Below are 15,645 nucleotides of genomic sequence, written 5' to 3' on the forward strand. Positions count from 1 at the left end.
AATATTATATGGTCTACAGGAGAATTCTCCATGTGTATCCTGTTGAATATTAGTATTTCGTGAGATGTAAATAGATGCTTCTTGAAAAAAATGGCTGTTTGGTTATTTGGAGAAAGGTTACATACTCTATTTGCCTGTTGGGGCATCACATAGCATATTAAAGGCTTCGAGGAGTCCTGCAGTAACAAGATTTATTTAATTTGTTAAACTTGTCATTTTGCCAACATTTGTCCCTAGAAAGAGAAAAAAAAATATTTAGTGAGTATCATGTGCCAGGTACACATTACCTTATCGAATTTGCACAGTAAGACTGCAAATTAGGTATTATTACCTATAGTTAAAGGGGGAGAACTTAGCATCTACTTTATTAAAGGATTTGTTCCTGGTCATACAGTGACCGAAACTTGTATAGTGAGTTCTCATTTCATTCGGCCACCAATTAGCTATGTAGTATCATTTTGGACAAATAAGTCAATCTTGTCTTAATTTCCTTATCTAAGAGTCACATTAAAGTAATAGTGTGGTTTGAAGATAAAAGGAGTTGAATTTATATTACCCTATTTTAGGAAAAATTAGTGCTTATATAAGTAGTAATTGTACTGTACAAAAATAGGAGGAAGAGGAAGAGGGCAACAAACAACTAATGTTGAGAAACAACATGTTCACTCATAATGTATAATGCTGAGTTAGACTTTGAAGAGCAAAAGCAAACAAAAAAATTAGTTGTACTTGCCCTGAATGCTCACCAGAACATGTACATTTTCATTTGTAAGTACTGTGTAATTTTGGTATAGTCAGACCCCAAGACTCAACGGATTGATCAAATTGGGTAGTACATCATTGAAACACCCAGTTGTACTGTTGTGAAATATTAAGACTAGAAATACATTATGACTAGATACTGGAGCTTTGATCCTTAACCACAGCTTTCCTTGCTTCTATGGCTTTAAGTTAGAAGGTGACCTTCTTTCAATTTATTTTTGTGTCATTCATTAATTAAGTAGGCATTACATAAACCACTAGTGGTTCCACCTCAGTCCAGTTCTGTCATATGGTATCTGGTTCGTTGGAATCCATTGTCTTTCTCCACTTGTCAAATTTACCATGTGAGGTAAATCCATTTCTACTTGGCCTCTTTGCAGGCTGATTTTGAGTGATTTTGATGTACCTACATTCCTCCAACCCTACCTGTTGAGAGCTTTGTAAACTTTTTCTACCTGCAAATTATACACATAAATATATAACACAATATATACACGTACTTCCCGTTCTTTCTAACCTTATTCTGCATACCAACCAAAGTATGGTGATGGGTTTATGATAAAGGGGGAGGAGGATTGCTAATTAGATGTCTACCTTGCCAAATTGGAAACTGATTTCCTTGTTACCTATGTTGAACTGAATCCTGTTTTCAATCTAGAAGTAATTACCAAGGCAGTGCACAATTCGGAGGCAGATAGCATTTTGCCTTCTGCCTCCCTGAACTATCATTAGCTGATATCATAAATATTGATAAATAGTATAATTCTCAACTAAGATTATTCGAAGAATAATTTAGAAGTCCATAGTGGTTTTATCATCCAGGTTTCTACCATTCTCAGAAGTGTGATGAATGTTTTCATGGTTTTCCTAGATTTTATATTTATGAGTTATATATGACTCTGACATTATTTTATGCCAGAATTCATTAACCTTTAAAATTATCTGATGTGGTTAGGCACTATTGTCACCTCTGGTTTCAAGATACATATCCTATAAAGAGAAAATGGAGCTGATGCCATTCAGATTCACTAGAAGCTGCTTTCTTTGGCCACTTGGTCCCTGAGGTGTATTGCTGGATGTACTAGAGAGGGCAGCACTGCCCTATATGTGGTAACATTCTTGCCTCTTTGTCAGAGCCCTAAATTAAAAGCTTCATTCTCTGATAAGTGATTTTTTTGAAAGGTATGCATCCATTTCTATGCCGTAAAAATAGAAGAAAAATAATACCACTATTTTTTTCAATTGCAGTTCACATTCAACATAATTTTATGTTAGTTTTGGGTGTATAGCATAGTGCTTAGACATTTATATAATTTACAAAGTAACCCCCCACCCGATTAGTCTAATACCTATCTGAACCCATACATAGTTATTACAATATTATTGACTGTATTTCCTATGTTATATTTTACAACTTCATAACTATTTTGTAACTAAAAATTTGTACCTCTCAGTCCCTTCCCCCCATCATCCATTCTACCAACCCCCTCCCATCCGGCAACCATCAAAATGTTCTCTGTGTCTTTGAGTTTGTTTCTGTTTTATTTGTTTATTTTGTTTTTTGGATTCCACATATAAGTGAAAACATGGTATTTCTCTTTCTATGCCTGTCTTATTTAACTTAGCATAATACCCTGTAGATTCATCCACGTTATTGCAAATGTTAAGATTTCATTCTTTTGTATGGCCAAGTAATATTCCATTGTATACTGGGGGTGCCAAAAAATGTATACAAGTGTACACTTTAGTCAATATTGCTCAAGCAGTAGTTCACCATAATCAGAAGTGTCTGGAGAGAGTGACGTCATAGGAATGGCAGCAGCGAGGTGGTCTTCTTGAGTTCTCCTCTGGAACTTACCACAAATCGAACATCTATAACCCATCAAAGGACTATCTGCTCATGACACAGAATAGCAAAGAGACTCATACGAGGATTACTAGAAGGTGGGCAAATCGGGCGAGCAGGGTAAGAGAGAAGGAAGCGGAGTGCTGAAACGGCGGACATCCACGGCTGCAGAGATGCAGGGGGTCCCAGGACAGAAGAGAAACCACAAAAACCAGGAGGTGGGCTCTCTCCCTGCGTCCCACAACTGATCTCTCCTGCCGAGAAAGCAGCATATCCAGCATTTGAGACAGTAACCTCAGCTGAGACCTCCATCTGGGCCCTACGTCGGACAAAGGACTTAAACTCCATACCTAGGACCCTCCCCCCACTTTCCCAATCCTACTCCCACCCTTCCAGAGAATCAAGCTTGCCCCTGAACTGAAGAGTAGTGTCAGATTAGAGAGGAGCCATAGCACTCAGAATCTGGGAAGACCCGGCTTGTATCTCTGACCCCAGGAAGAGGCTGGGAAGAGTGTGGCACTGCTGGGCTGGGATAGAGAAGACTTTTCCATCCCCAGCCCCCACCTTTTCCGGCCTGCCTAGGGCAGGGCAATTACAACTGCAGAGACACTCCCAGGGGTCAGCAGTAGATGGCAGAAACAGCTCTGGGCTTTCAGAAGCTCAGAATTCTCCCGCCCTCCACATACACACACACACACACACACACACACACACACACACACACACACACGCACAAGTGTCCTAAGACTCAGGAGACCTGGGCACAGGGCTGGTTGTGTTAATCTCAGTGCGCATATGTGCAGACAAGAGCAGAAACTGCACTGATTTTGTAAAAACTACCATCCAGAACCCATAGCCCCACTCATCTAAAACTGCAATCCCAGTGTCACTCTGGCACCAGGTTAACGGCTCTGCCTGCACAATACACAGAGGACTCTTTGGTACAGCAGAGGACAAACTGGAGATTACTTGGTGGGCTTAAGCGAAGACTGGTACTGAATTTTTTGTTTTGTTTTGTTTTGGCATTTTTGATATTTTTGCATGTGTTGAATGTGGATTATCAGATGTTTTTACATGTGAGTGTATTTGTTTTTTTCTTTGTTGTTGTTGTGCTTGGTGATTTGCTTTGTTCTGAAATTACCCTACACCAGGGCTCAGCTCAAGAGGCACATGATTCAACACACACAGAGGCCAACTCCAGACCAAACCAGAGTGTTACCAGGTTTGACCTACGAGTGACACACCCAGAGGGAATTCCCTACAGGCAAAAGAGCCCATAGGGTCCAAGCCTCATTTAAGCAGTCAACCCTCACGAAGCAGAACATCCACTGTGGGCAGAGCCAAGTCTCACAACTAGCCATCCTAGGAGTCAATCCCACCTACTGACAAGACAAAAGCAATGAAAGATCAACTTTAACATCACAAGAGTCTCCTTAGGAGCACATGCCCAGGAGAAGAAGGAAGTGGTGCAACTCAAATATAAAGGACACATATTACATAAGATAACCCATCAAAAACCAAGAACCCTAGGGGATCTTCCTAATACATCGAAGCAAACACAGAGAGTCAGCCAGAATGAGGAAACAAAGAAACATGTCCCAAATAAAAAAAACAGAAGGATCCTCTAGATTTGGAACCAAATGAAATAGAGGTAACCAACCTATCAGAGACAGAGTTCAGAACACTGATGATAAAAATATTTAAGGAGCTTAGTGATGACATAAACAAGGATAGAGAAATCATAATGAACAACCGGTTAGAACTAAAGAATACAATAACTAAAATAAAGAATACACTGAAAGGAATTACAAGCAGGTTAGATGGAGGATAGGATCAAGTCAGCGACTTAGAAGAAAAGTTAGCAGAGATCACACAAACAGAACAACAAAAAGGAAAAATGAATAAAAAACAATAAAGATGGTTTAAGATACTTCTGGGATAACATCAAGCCCAAAAAATGAGCATGATATGAATACCAGAAGGTGAAGGGAGGGAGCAAGGGAACAAGATCATATTTGAAGTAATAGTGTTTGAAAACTTCCCTAACCTGGTGAAGGAAACTGACATACAAGCCCAGGAAGTGCAGAGAGTTCCAACTAAGATAAACCCAAGCAGGTCTACACCAAGACACATTATAGTTAAAATGTGTTAATGTTAAAGACAAAGAGAGAATCCTAAATGTTAAAGACAAAGAGAGAATCCTAAAAGCAGCAAGAGAAAGACAGAGGGTTACATACAAGGGAATTCCCATAAGACTATCAAATGACTTTTCTACAGAAACATTGCAGGACAGGAGGGAATAGCAGGAGGTATTCAAAGCGATGAAAAACAAAGGCCTACAACCTAGATTGCTTTATCCAGCAAGGCTATCATTTAAAGTTGATGGAGAGATAAAGAGCTTCCCAGAAAAGAATAAGCTAAAGGAATTTATTACTACCAAGCCAGCATTGCAAGAAACACTACAAGGACTTCTGTAAATAGAAGACAGATGAAAACAATCTAACTACAAATTTAAAAATGACAATAACTATGTACCTATCAATAATCACTTTAAATGTAAACAGATTACATGCTCCAATCAAGAGACATAGGGTAGCTGAGTGGATAAGAAAGCAAGACCCTTGTATATGCTGTATGCAGGAGACTCACCTCAGATCAAAAGACACACACAGGCTGAAAATGAAGGGTTGGAGTAAGATATTTCATGCAAGTAGAAGTGAAAAAAAGGCTGGAGTTGCAATACTGATACTGACGAAATAGACTTTAAAATGAAGAACATATTAAAAGACAAAGATAGGCACTATATAATAATAAAGGGATGGATCCAACAAGAGGACCTAACCCTAGTAAACATCTATGCACCCAACATAGGAGCACCAAAATCTATAAAACAGATATTGACTGACATAAAGACAGAGATCAACAGTAACACTATCAGAGTAGGGGACTTCAACATACCTCTGACAACAAGGCACAGGTCTTCCAGACAGAAAATCAATATGGAAACAATGGCCTTAAATGACACATTGGACCACTAGGATTTAATAGATATTTTCAGAGCATTTCACCCCAAATCTACAGAATACACATTCTTCTCAAGTGTACATGGAACATTTTCCAAGACAGACCACATGTTAGGACATAAAACAAGTCTTGATAAATTTAAGAAAATTGAAATCATACCAATTGTCTTCTCTGATCACAGTGCTATGAAATTAGAAATCAACTACAGGAAAAAAACTGGAAGACACATAAATTCATGGAGGCTGAATAACATGCTACTAAATAATGAATGGGTCAACCATGAGATCAAGGAAGAAATCAAAAGACATCTTGAGACAAACAAAAATGAAAACACGATGACCCAAAATCTATGGGATGCCGCAAAAGCAGTCCTAAGAGGGAAATTCATAGCATTGGAGGCCTACCTGGAGAAACAAGAAAAATCACTAATCAGCAGTATATCTTCACACTTAAGGGATTGGGTAAAAGAACAGCAAAATAAGCTCTAATGGAGTACAAGGAAGGAGATAATAAATATCAGAACGGAAATAAATGAAATAGAAACCAAAAAAACAATGCAAAAGATCTATGAATCCAAGAGTTGGTTTTTAGGGAAGATACAATTGACAAACCTTTAGCCAAACTCATCAAAAAAAAAAAGAGAGAGCAAGGAACCGGAGTGATGTCATAAAAATGGCGGCATGAGCAGAGACTCTTGAAATCTCCCCTGGACTTTACAACAAATTTAACAACTATAACTCCAGAAAGTAATCCCTGCTCAGCAGACAGGCAAGACTAAGAGGCACACTACAAAAATAACATACAGGTGGGGAAATAGCACGAGCAGGGAGGAAGGAAGGGAGAAGTGAGGAGAGGGGGCCGCTCGGGCACAGGACGCAAACCAAGCTCAGTGCTCCGAACTCGCTGCATCGCGCAATTACCACAGCTGTGGAAGAGGGTAGAAGTCGGACTGCTAGGGCTCTGTTTATGGCCCACAGGGCGGAGGGGAAGGATATAACACTCCTTAACCCAATTTCACAGCAGACACCTTGGAACAAAGACTGGGAGAAGAAGGCTGAAAACGGTGGTTTAAGCCCTCACTGCCAAGCAGAGAACACAAGCCTTAGGCACTGAGGTTAGCCTCCCACTCCCAACCCTCGCAGAGCTCGACCAGCCCCCACCTGCCCAGTACCAGAAGCAGAACAGTAGCAGTGTCAGATCAAAAGAACAGAATACTTGCAGTTCTGAGAACAGTGGTCTGAAGACACAGTTTCATACCCCAACTACTGCCGACAAAGTGCAGGGAAGTGTGGAAGCAGGACGGGCTATGGGGGTGTTCTCCGCCATTACTCTGGGCCACCTCTCACAACCTATTCTGCCTCTGTCCCAACCTATCTGGGTGGATCCCTGCAGGAGTAAACAGAACTGCTGAAAAACACAGGCTCTCAATTTGGTGCACCAAGAGCTTTGCGACTTCAAAAGCTCTCCGAATCCCCACACGGATGCCACTCCCTATGACCCAGGTTAACTGTTAACAGCAGAGAAGCCTACCTTCCAGGGAATCCCCCCATTGTGTGAGAAGGTGGAATAGTGCAGAGAAAACATAACACTAGAGTGTGAGAAAGAAAAAAAAAGGCTGCAGTCAGAGAGAAAATAAAACATTCTACCAACACATACTAGAAAACAAAAGAGACCTCTTCCTATCAACCTGTTGCAGAACCCACTCCTGTAGATGTCTAGGAAGAGAAATAATAGATCAGTAATTGCCATGAATAACCAAGGCAACAAGACAGCTGAGAAAGAAAGTGAAAAGTCTCCAGAAAGTAAACTTAAAGATATGGAAATATGTGACTTAAATGACAGAGAATTCAAGATTGCAGTTCTGAAAAAACTCAATGAGATGCAAGAAAACACAGACAGGCAGTTTAATGAACTCAGAAACACAATCAAAGAACAACGTGAACATTTTACCAAAGAGATTAAAATTTTTAAAAAGAACCAAATAGAATTTCTGGAGATTAAGAACTCAATAGAAGAAACAAAGAATGAAATATCCAGCTTAGGTAGCAGAGTTTACCAGATGGAAGAAAGATTCAGTGACATGGAAGACAGAAACCTGGAAATGACACGGATGGAAAAAGAAAGAGACTTCAGACTTAAAAGAAATGAAAGAACTCTACAAGAATTTTCTGACTGAGTCAATGTAAGAATAATGGGCATATCAGTAGGAGACGAAAGAGAAACGAACAGAGAGTATATTCAAACAAATAGTCCAGGAGAACTTCCCAAACCTGTGGAAAGAACTGAATCCGTGAATCCAAGAAGCAAATAGAACACCTATTTATCTGAATCCTAACAGGCCTTCTCCAAGGCACATTGTATTAAAGCTGTCAAAAATCAATGACAAACAAAGAATCCTCAAGGCAACCAGGGAAAAGAAGGTGGTAACCTACAGAGGAAATCCATTAGAATATCACCAGATTTTTCAGAAGAAACTCTACAAGCCACGAGGGAGTGAAACCAAATATTCAAACTATTCAAAGAGAGAAATTATGAGCCAAGAATAATGTACCCAGCAAAGATATCCTTTAGATATGAAGGTGGAATAAATACCTTTCCAGACGTACAGAAGCTGAGGTAATTTTCTAATACATGACCTGCACTACAAGAAATACTAAAGGAGGCTATTCAACCACCATCAACAGGGACAATTTGTGGCAACCGAAACTCAAAAAGGGGGAGAGTAAAGGCCTGAACTGGAATATGGGAATGGAGAAAGTAAGCATGCTGAGGAAAATGGAATACTCTAAATATCAAACTTTCTTTTACATAAACTTAATGGTAACCCCTCAAAAAATTCCAGAACTGAAATATATGCTGTATTAAAAGAAGAAACAGAGGAAAAATCATAGAATACCACCACACAGAACTAATAGACAGCAACACAACAACAAAAGAACAGTGGAGACACAGTCTGACCAGAAAACTATAGATAGAATGATAGGAAATCCTTACATACCAATAATCACCCTAAATGTAAACGGACTGAATCACCAATAAAAAGGAACAGAGTATCAGGTTGGATCAAAAAACTAAACCCAACCATATGCTGTCTCTAAGAGACATATTTCTGCTACAAGGACAAATATAGAGTCAAAGTGAAAGGGTGGAAATTGACATTCCAAGCAAAGGGTTTCCAGCGAAAATCAGCTGTATCCATACTGAGATCAGATGAAACAGACTTCATGGTGAAAAAGATAACAAGAGACAAAGATGGACATTTCATAACGATAAAAGTGACTATACAAAAAGAAGAAATAACTGTCATCAAAATTTATGCCTCCAATCAGGGAGCACTGAAATATACCAAGAAACTATCTACAGAACTAAAGGGAGAAGTTGACCAAAACACAATTATACTAGGGGACCTAAATACATCATTGACAGCTATGGATAGATGATCCAAACAGAAAATGTATAATGAAATATCAGCCCTAAATAACATATTAGATGAAATGGACAAATTTGACATTTATAGAGCACTTCATCCTAAAACACCAGACTATGCATTTTTTTCTAGTGTACATGGAACATTCTCAGGGATCGACTATATATTGGAACATAAAACTAGCCTCAGCAAATTTAAGAAGACTGAAATCATACCAAGCATATTATCTGATCACAAGGCTTTGAAATTGGATATCAACTGCAAAAAAAAAGCAGGAAAAACCACAAATACATGGAGATTAAACAACATACTTTTAAAGAATGACTGGGTCAAAGAAGAAATTTGAGGAGAGATCAAAAGATACATAGAAACAAATGACAATGAAAATACATCCTACCAAAATTTTTAAAGAGGGAAATTTATATCATTACAGGCCTATCTCTAAAAAGAAGAAAAATCCCAAATAAGTAACCTAATGTTACACCTGAAGGAACTAGAAAAGAAGAACAAATGAAACCCAAGTTGAGCAGAAGAAAGGAAATAATAAAAATCAGAGCAGAACTAAATCAGAGCAGAGAACAAAAAGACAATAGAAAAAATTAATGAGGCAAAGAGCTGGTTCTTTGAAAAGATTAAGAAAATTGACAAAACCTTGGCTAGACTCACTAAGACAAAAAGACAATAGACACTAATAAACAAAATCAGAAATGAAAAAGGGGAAGTAATCACGGATGCCACTGAAGTACAAAGGATCATGCAAGAATACAATGAAGGACTATATGCCACCAAATTCAATAACCTAGCAGAAATGGACAAGTTCTTAGAAATATATAGCCTTTCAAGACTGAATGATGAAGTACTGGAAAATCTAAATTGACTGATCACCAGTAACGAAACTGAATTAGTCATCCAAAACCTTCCTAAAAGCAAAAGTCCAGGAACAGATGGCTTCACTAGTGAATTCTACCAAACCTTCCAATAGGATCTAATACCAGTCCTGCTCAAACTCATCCAAAAAATTGAAGAAGAGACAGTACTCCCTAACACATTTTATGAGGCCAACATTACCCTGATACCAAAACCTGGTAAGGATAACACACACAAAAAAAAAACTACAGACCAATATCTCAGATGAATACAGATGCAAAAAATCCTAAACAAAATTCTAGCAAATCGAATGCAGCAATACATTAAAAAGATTATTCATCACGACCAAGTGTTGTTTACCCCAGGGGCACAAGGATGGTTCAACATCCGCAAAACCATCAATGTGATACATCACATAAATAAAATGAAGGTCAATAAAAATCATGTGTTTATATCAATTGATGCCAAAAAGCATTAGACAAGACACAGCATCCATGTATGATTAAAACACTTAATAAAATAGGTATAATAGGAAAACACATTAACATAATAAAGACTATATATGGCAAACCCTCAGCTAATCTCATAATTAATGCTGAAAAACTGAAGCCCTTTCCTCGATGTTCAGGAATACGACAGGGCTGTCCCCTATCTCCTCTGCTTTTCAACATAGTGTTGAAAGTCCTTGTCAGAGCAATCAGGCAAGAGAAATAAATAAAAGGCATCCACATTGGGAATGAAGAAGTTAAATTATCACTCTTTGCAGACGACATGATGTTATATATAGAAAACCCTAAAGACTCCAGAAAAAAGCCATTAGAAACAATCAACGAATACAGTAAAGTTGCTGGCTACAAAATCAACGTACAGAAGTCCATTGTATTCCTATATACTAACAATGAAATCTCAGAAAAAGAAATACAAAAAACAATTCCTCTTGCAATTGCAGCAAAAAGAATAAAATACCTAGGAATAAACTTAACCAAGGATGTGAAGGACCTATATGCTGAAAACTATAAGACATTTTTGAAAGAAATTGAAGAAGACACAAAGAAATGGAAAGACATTCCATGCTCATGGATTGGAAGAATCAACATAGTTAAAATGGCTATATTACCCAAAGTAATATACGGATTTAATGCAATCCCCATCAAAATGTCAACAGAATTTTTTAAAGGGATAGAACAACAACAACAACAAAAAAATCATCAGATTTGTTTGGAACCACAAAAGACCCCGAATAGCCAAAGCAATTTTAAGAAAAAAGAACAATAAAAAGAACAATACTGGATGTATCACACTCCCTGACTTTAGCTTGTACTACAGGGCTACAATAATCAAAACAGCATGGTATTGGCAGAAAAACAGACACATAGATCAATGGAGTAGAATTGAGAACCCAGAAATAAAACCACATGAATATGGACAGATAATTTTTGACAAAGAAGCTAAAAACATACAATGGAGGAAAGACAGCCTCTTCAATAAATGGTGCTGGGAGAATTCAATAAATGGTGCAGCCACGTGCAAAAGAATGAAACTGGACTGCTATCTGTCAAAATGTACCAAAATTAATTCAAAATGGATCAAAGACTTAAGCTTACGACCTGACACAATAAACTGCATAGAAGAAAACATAGGTACTAAACTTATGGACCTTGGTTTCAAAGAGCATTTTATGAATTTGACTCCAAAGGCAAGGGAAGTAAAAGCTAAAATAAACGAGTGGGACTATATGAAGCTTAAAAGCTTCGGCACAGCAAAAGTTACCATCGACAAAATAAAGAGGCAACCAACTGAATGGGAGAAGATTTTTGCAAACAGTGCCTGTGATAAAGGGCAAATATCCAAAATATACAAGGAACTCATGAAAGTCACAACTAAAAGAAAAACCAACCCCATTGAAAAATGGGCACAGGACCTGAAGAGACATTTCTCCAAAGAGGACATACAAATGGCAAATAGACATATGAAAAAATGCTCAACATCACTAACCATCAGAGAAATGCAAATAAAAACCACAATGAGATATCACCTCACCCCAGTCAGAATGGCTATCATCAACAAGACAAATAGTAACAAGTGTTGGAGAGGCTGTGGAGAAAAAGGAACCCTCATCCACTGCTGGTGGGAATGCAGACTGGTGCAGCCGTTATGGAAGGCAGTGTGAAGGTTCCTCAAAAAATTAAGAATAGAATTACCATATGACCCAACAATCCCTCTGCTGGGTATCTACCCAAAAAATCTGAAAATATTTACCCATAAAGACACGTGTGCTCCAATGTTCATTGCAGCTTTGTTTACGGTGGCCAAAACATGGAAACAACCAAAATGTCCTTCGATAGATGAATGGATAAAGAAGTTGTGGTATATATACACAATGGAATATTATTTGGCGGTAAGAAATGATGATATAGGAACATTTGTGACAACATGGATGTATCTTGAGAGTATAATGCTAAGCGAATTAAGTTAGACAGAAAAAGCAGAGAACCATATGGTTTCACTGATATGTTGTATATAAACCAAAAAAACAACAAAAGAACAAGACAAACAAATGAGATACAAGAACTCATAGACACAGACAATAGTTTAGTGGTTACCAGAGGGTAAGGGTGGAGGGCGGTGGGCAATGAGGGTAAAGGGGATCAAATATATGGTGATGGAAGGAGAACTGACTCTGGGTGGTAAACACACAATGGGATTTATAGGTGATGTAATGCAGAATTTACACCTAAAATCTATGTAATTTTACTAACAATTGTCACCCCAATAAATTTAAAAAAGAATTGTACATCTGAAATCTATGTAAATTTACTAAGAATTGTCCCCAATAAACTTTAACAACCAAAAGAAAAAGAAAAAGAAAAAGAAAAGGAAAAAAAAAAGGAGAAGATGTACACATTTTTTGGCGCCATCTGTATATGTACCACCTCTTCTTTATCCAATTGTTATTGACAAGCACTTTGGTTGCTTCCATATCTTGGCTATTGTAAATAGTGTTGCAGTGATCGTGGGGCTCATATATCTTTTTAAATTAGTGTTTTGGATTTCTTTGGATAAATACCCAGATGTGGAATTGCTGGGTCATAAGATAGGTATATTTTTAAGTTTTTAAGGAAACTCCGAACTGGTTTCCATAGTGGCTATATCAATGCAATCCTATCAACAGTGCACCATGGTTTCCTTTTCTCCACATAGTTGCTAACACTTGTTTTTTGTTCATGATATCCATTCTGACAGTTGTGAGATGATATCTTATTGTGATTTTAATTGGCATTTCTCTGATGATTGATTGGTGACATTGAGAATCTTTTCATGTCTATTGGCCCTCTGTATAGACTCTTTAGAGTAATGTCAATTCTGGTCCTCTACCATTTGTTAATTGGATTGTTTGTTTTTTTCGTGTTGATTGATATGAGTTGTTTATAAATTTTGGATATTAACCCCTTATCTGATGTATCATTGATGAATATTGTCCCCCATCAAGTAGGCTGTCTTTTTGTTCACTTGATTATTTTCTTTGTGGTACAAAAACTTTGTAGTTTGATATAGTCTCATTTGTTTATTTTTTCTTTTGTTCTCCTCTTTTGCCCGAGGAGATAGATCACACAAAATGTTACTAAGAGCAGTGTCATCTATGTTTTCATCTAGGAGTTTTATGTTTTAGGGTCTTACATTTAAGTCTTTGAACCATTTTAAGTTTATTCTTCTGTATGGTGTAAGAAGGTTGTACAGGTTCATTTTTTTTTTGCATGTATCTGTCCAGTTTTCCCAACGCTATTTATTGAATAGACTATCTTATCCCCATTGTATATTCTTCCCTCCTTTGACATGGATTAAATGACCATGTAGGCATGGGTTTATTTCTGGGCTTTCTATTGTGTTCCATTTTTCTATGTGTCTGTTTTTATGCCAATACCATGTTATTTTTATTACTATGGCCTTGTAGTATAGTCTGATATCAGGTAGCATGATACCTCCAACTTTGATATTCTTTCTCAAGATTGCTGTGGCTATTCAGAGTATTTTATGGTTCCATATAATTTTTAAGATTACTTGTTCTAGTTCTCTGAAAAATGTCATTAGTATTTTGATAGGGATTGCATTGAATCTGTAGATTGCTTTAGATAGTATGGACCTTTAAACAATATTAATTCTTCCTATCTATGAGCATGGCGTATGCTTCCGTTTATCTGTATCTTCAATTTCTTTCTTCAGTGTCTTGTAGTTTTCTGAATACAGGTCTTTTACCTTCCTGGCTATATTTTACTTCTAGGTATTTTTTTATGCAATTGTAAATGGGATTATTTTCTTAATTTTTTCTTTTTTATAGTTTGTTATTTGATGCAACCGATTTATGAATATTCACTTTGTATCCTCCTACTTTACTGAATTCACTTATCAGTTCTAATAATTTTCATTGGAATCTGTAGGGTACTATATACAGAATATCATGTCATCTGCAAATAATGACAGTTTCACATATTCCTTTCCAATTTGGATGCCTTTTATTTATTTATTTTTCTTGTCTGTTTTCTGTGGCTAGGACTTCCAGTACTATGTTGAATAAAGTGTTGATAGTAGACATCCTTATCTTGTTCCTTATCTTAAGGAAGATGCTTTTTGGTTTTCCCCGCTGGGTATGATATTAGCTGTTGGTTTGTCATGTAAGATTTTATTATTTTGAGGTATATCCCCACTATTCCCACTTTGCAAACCGTTTTTATCATAAATGGATGCTGGATTTTGTCAGATGTTATTTCTTCATCTATTGATATGATCATATGATTTTTATTTTTCACTTTGTTTATGTGGTGTATCATAGTTAATTATTTGTGTATATTGAACCAACCTTGTACCACAGTAGTAAATTCTACTTGATCGTGGTGTATGATCCTTTTAATGTATTGCTGAATTCTGTTTGTTAATACTTTGATGAGGATTTTTGCATCTGTTCATCAGGGATATTGACCTGTGGTTTTCTTTTTGGTAATATATTTGTCTGGTTTTGGAATCAAGGTATTGATTGCCTGGTAAATAAGCTTGGGCTCTTTCCATCCTCTTGAATTTTTTGGAATAGTTTTAAAAGGATAAGTGTTAATTCTTTTTTGAATGTTTGGTAAAATTTACCTTTGAAGCCATCCAGTTCAAGAATTGTTTATTTGGGGATTTTAATTACGGATTCAATTTCATTTGTAATAATCAGTCTGTTGAGGTTTTTGGATTCTTCTTTCAATTAGTCTTGAAAGAGTCTATGTTTCTAGGAATTTACTCATTTCTTCAAGATTGTCCAATTTGTTGGCATATAACTGTACATAGTATTTTCTTATAATCCTTTGTATTTCTGTGATGTCAGCTGTCCCTGGTCCTCTTTCATTTCTGATTTTATTATTTAGGTCCTCTCTCTTTTTTCCTTCATGAGTCTGGTTAAAGATTTATCAGTTTTGTTTATCTTTTCAAGGAACCAGCTCATGATTTCACTGATCTTTTGTAATGTATTTTAAGACTCGATTTTGTTTATTTCTCCTCTAATCTTTGTTTTCATTATTCCTCCTACTCACTTTGGGCTTTGTTTTTTCTTCTTTTTCTAGTTCTTTTAGATGTAAGGTTAAATTTTTTTTATTTGTGATTTTTCTTCTTTTTTGAGGTAGCCCTGTATTACTATGGATTTCCCTCTGGACTACTTTTGCTGTATCCAATAGATATTTTTTCCAAT

At 37.0% G+C, this 15,645-nt stretch overlaps 1 protein-coding gene across 2 annotated transcripts in view; it reads left to right on the forward strand.

The window, feature by feature from the left end:
* TENM1 (teneurin transmembrane protein 1) overlaps window positions 1–15,645 on the forward strand; it is a 1,301,460-nt gene that overhangs the window by 179,920 nt on the left and 1,105,895 nt on the right. The gene's annotated exons all lie outside the window — the stretch shown is intronic.

The sequence above is a fragment of the Rhinolophus ferrumequinum genome, chromosome X (assembly GCF_004115265.2).
Source record: "Rhinolophus ferrumequinum isolate MPI-CBG mRhiFer1 chromosome X, mRhiFer1_v1.p, whole genome shotgun sequence".
Taxonomy (NCBI): Eukaryota; Metazoa; Chordata; class Mammalia; order Chiroptera; family Rhinolophidae; genus Rhinolophus; species Rhinolophus ferrumequinum.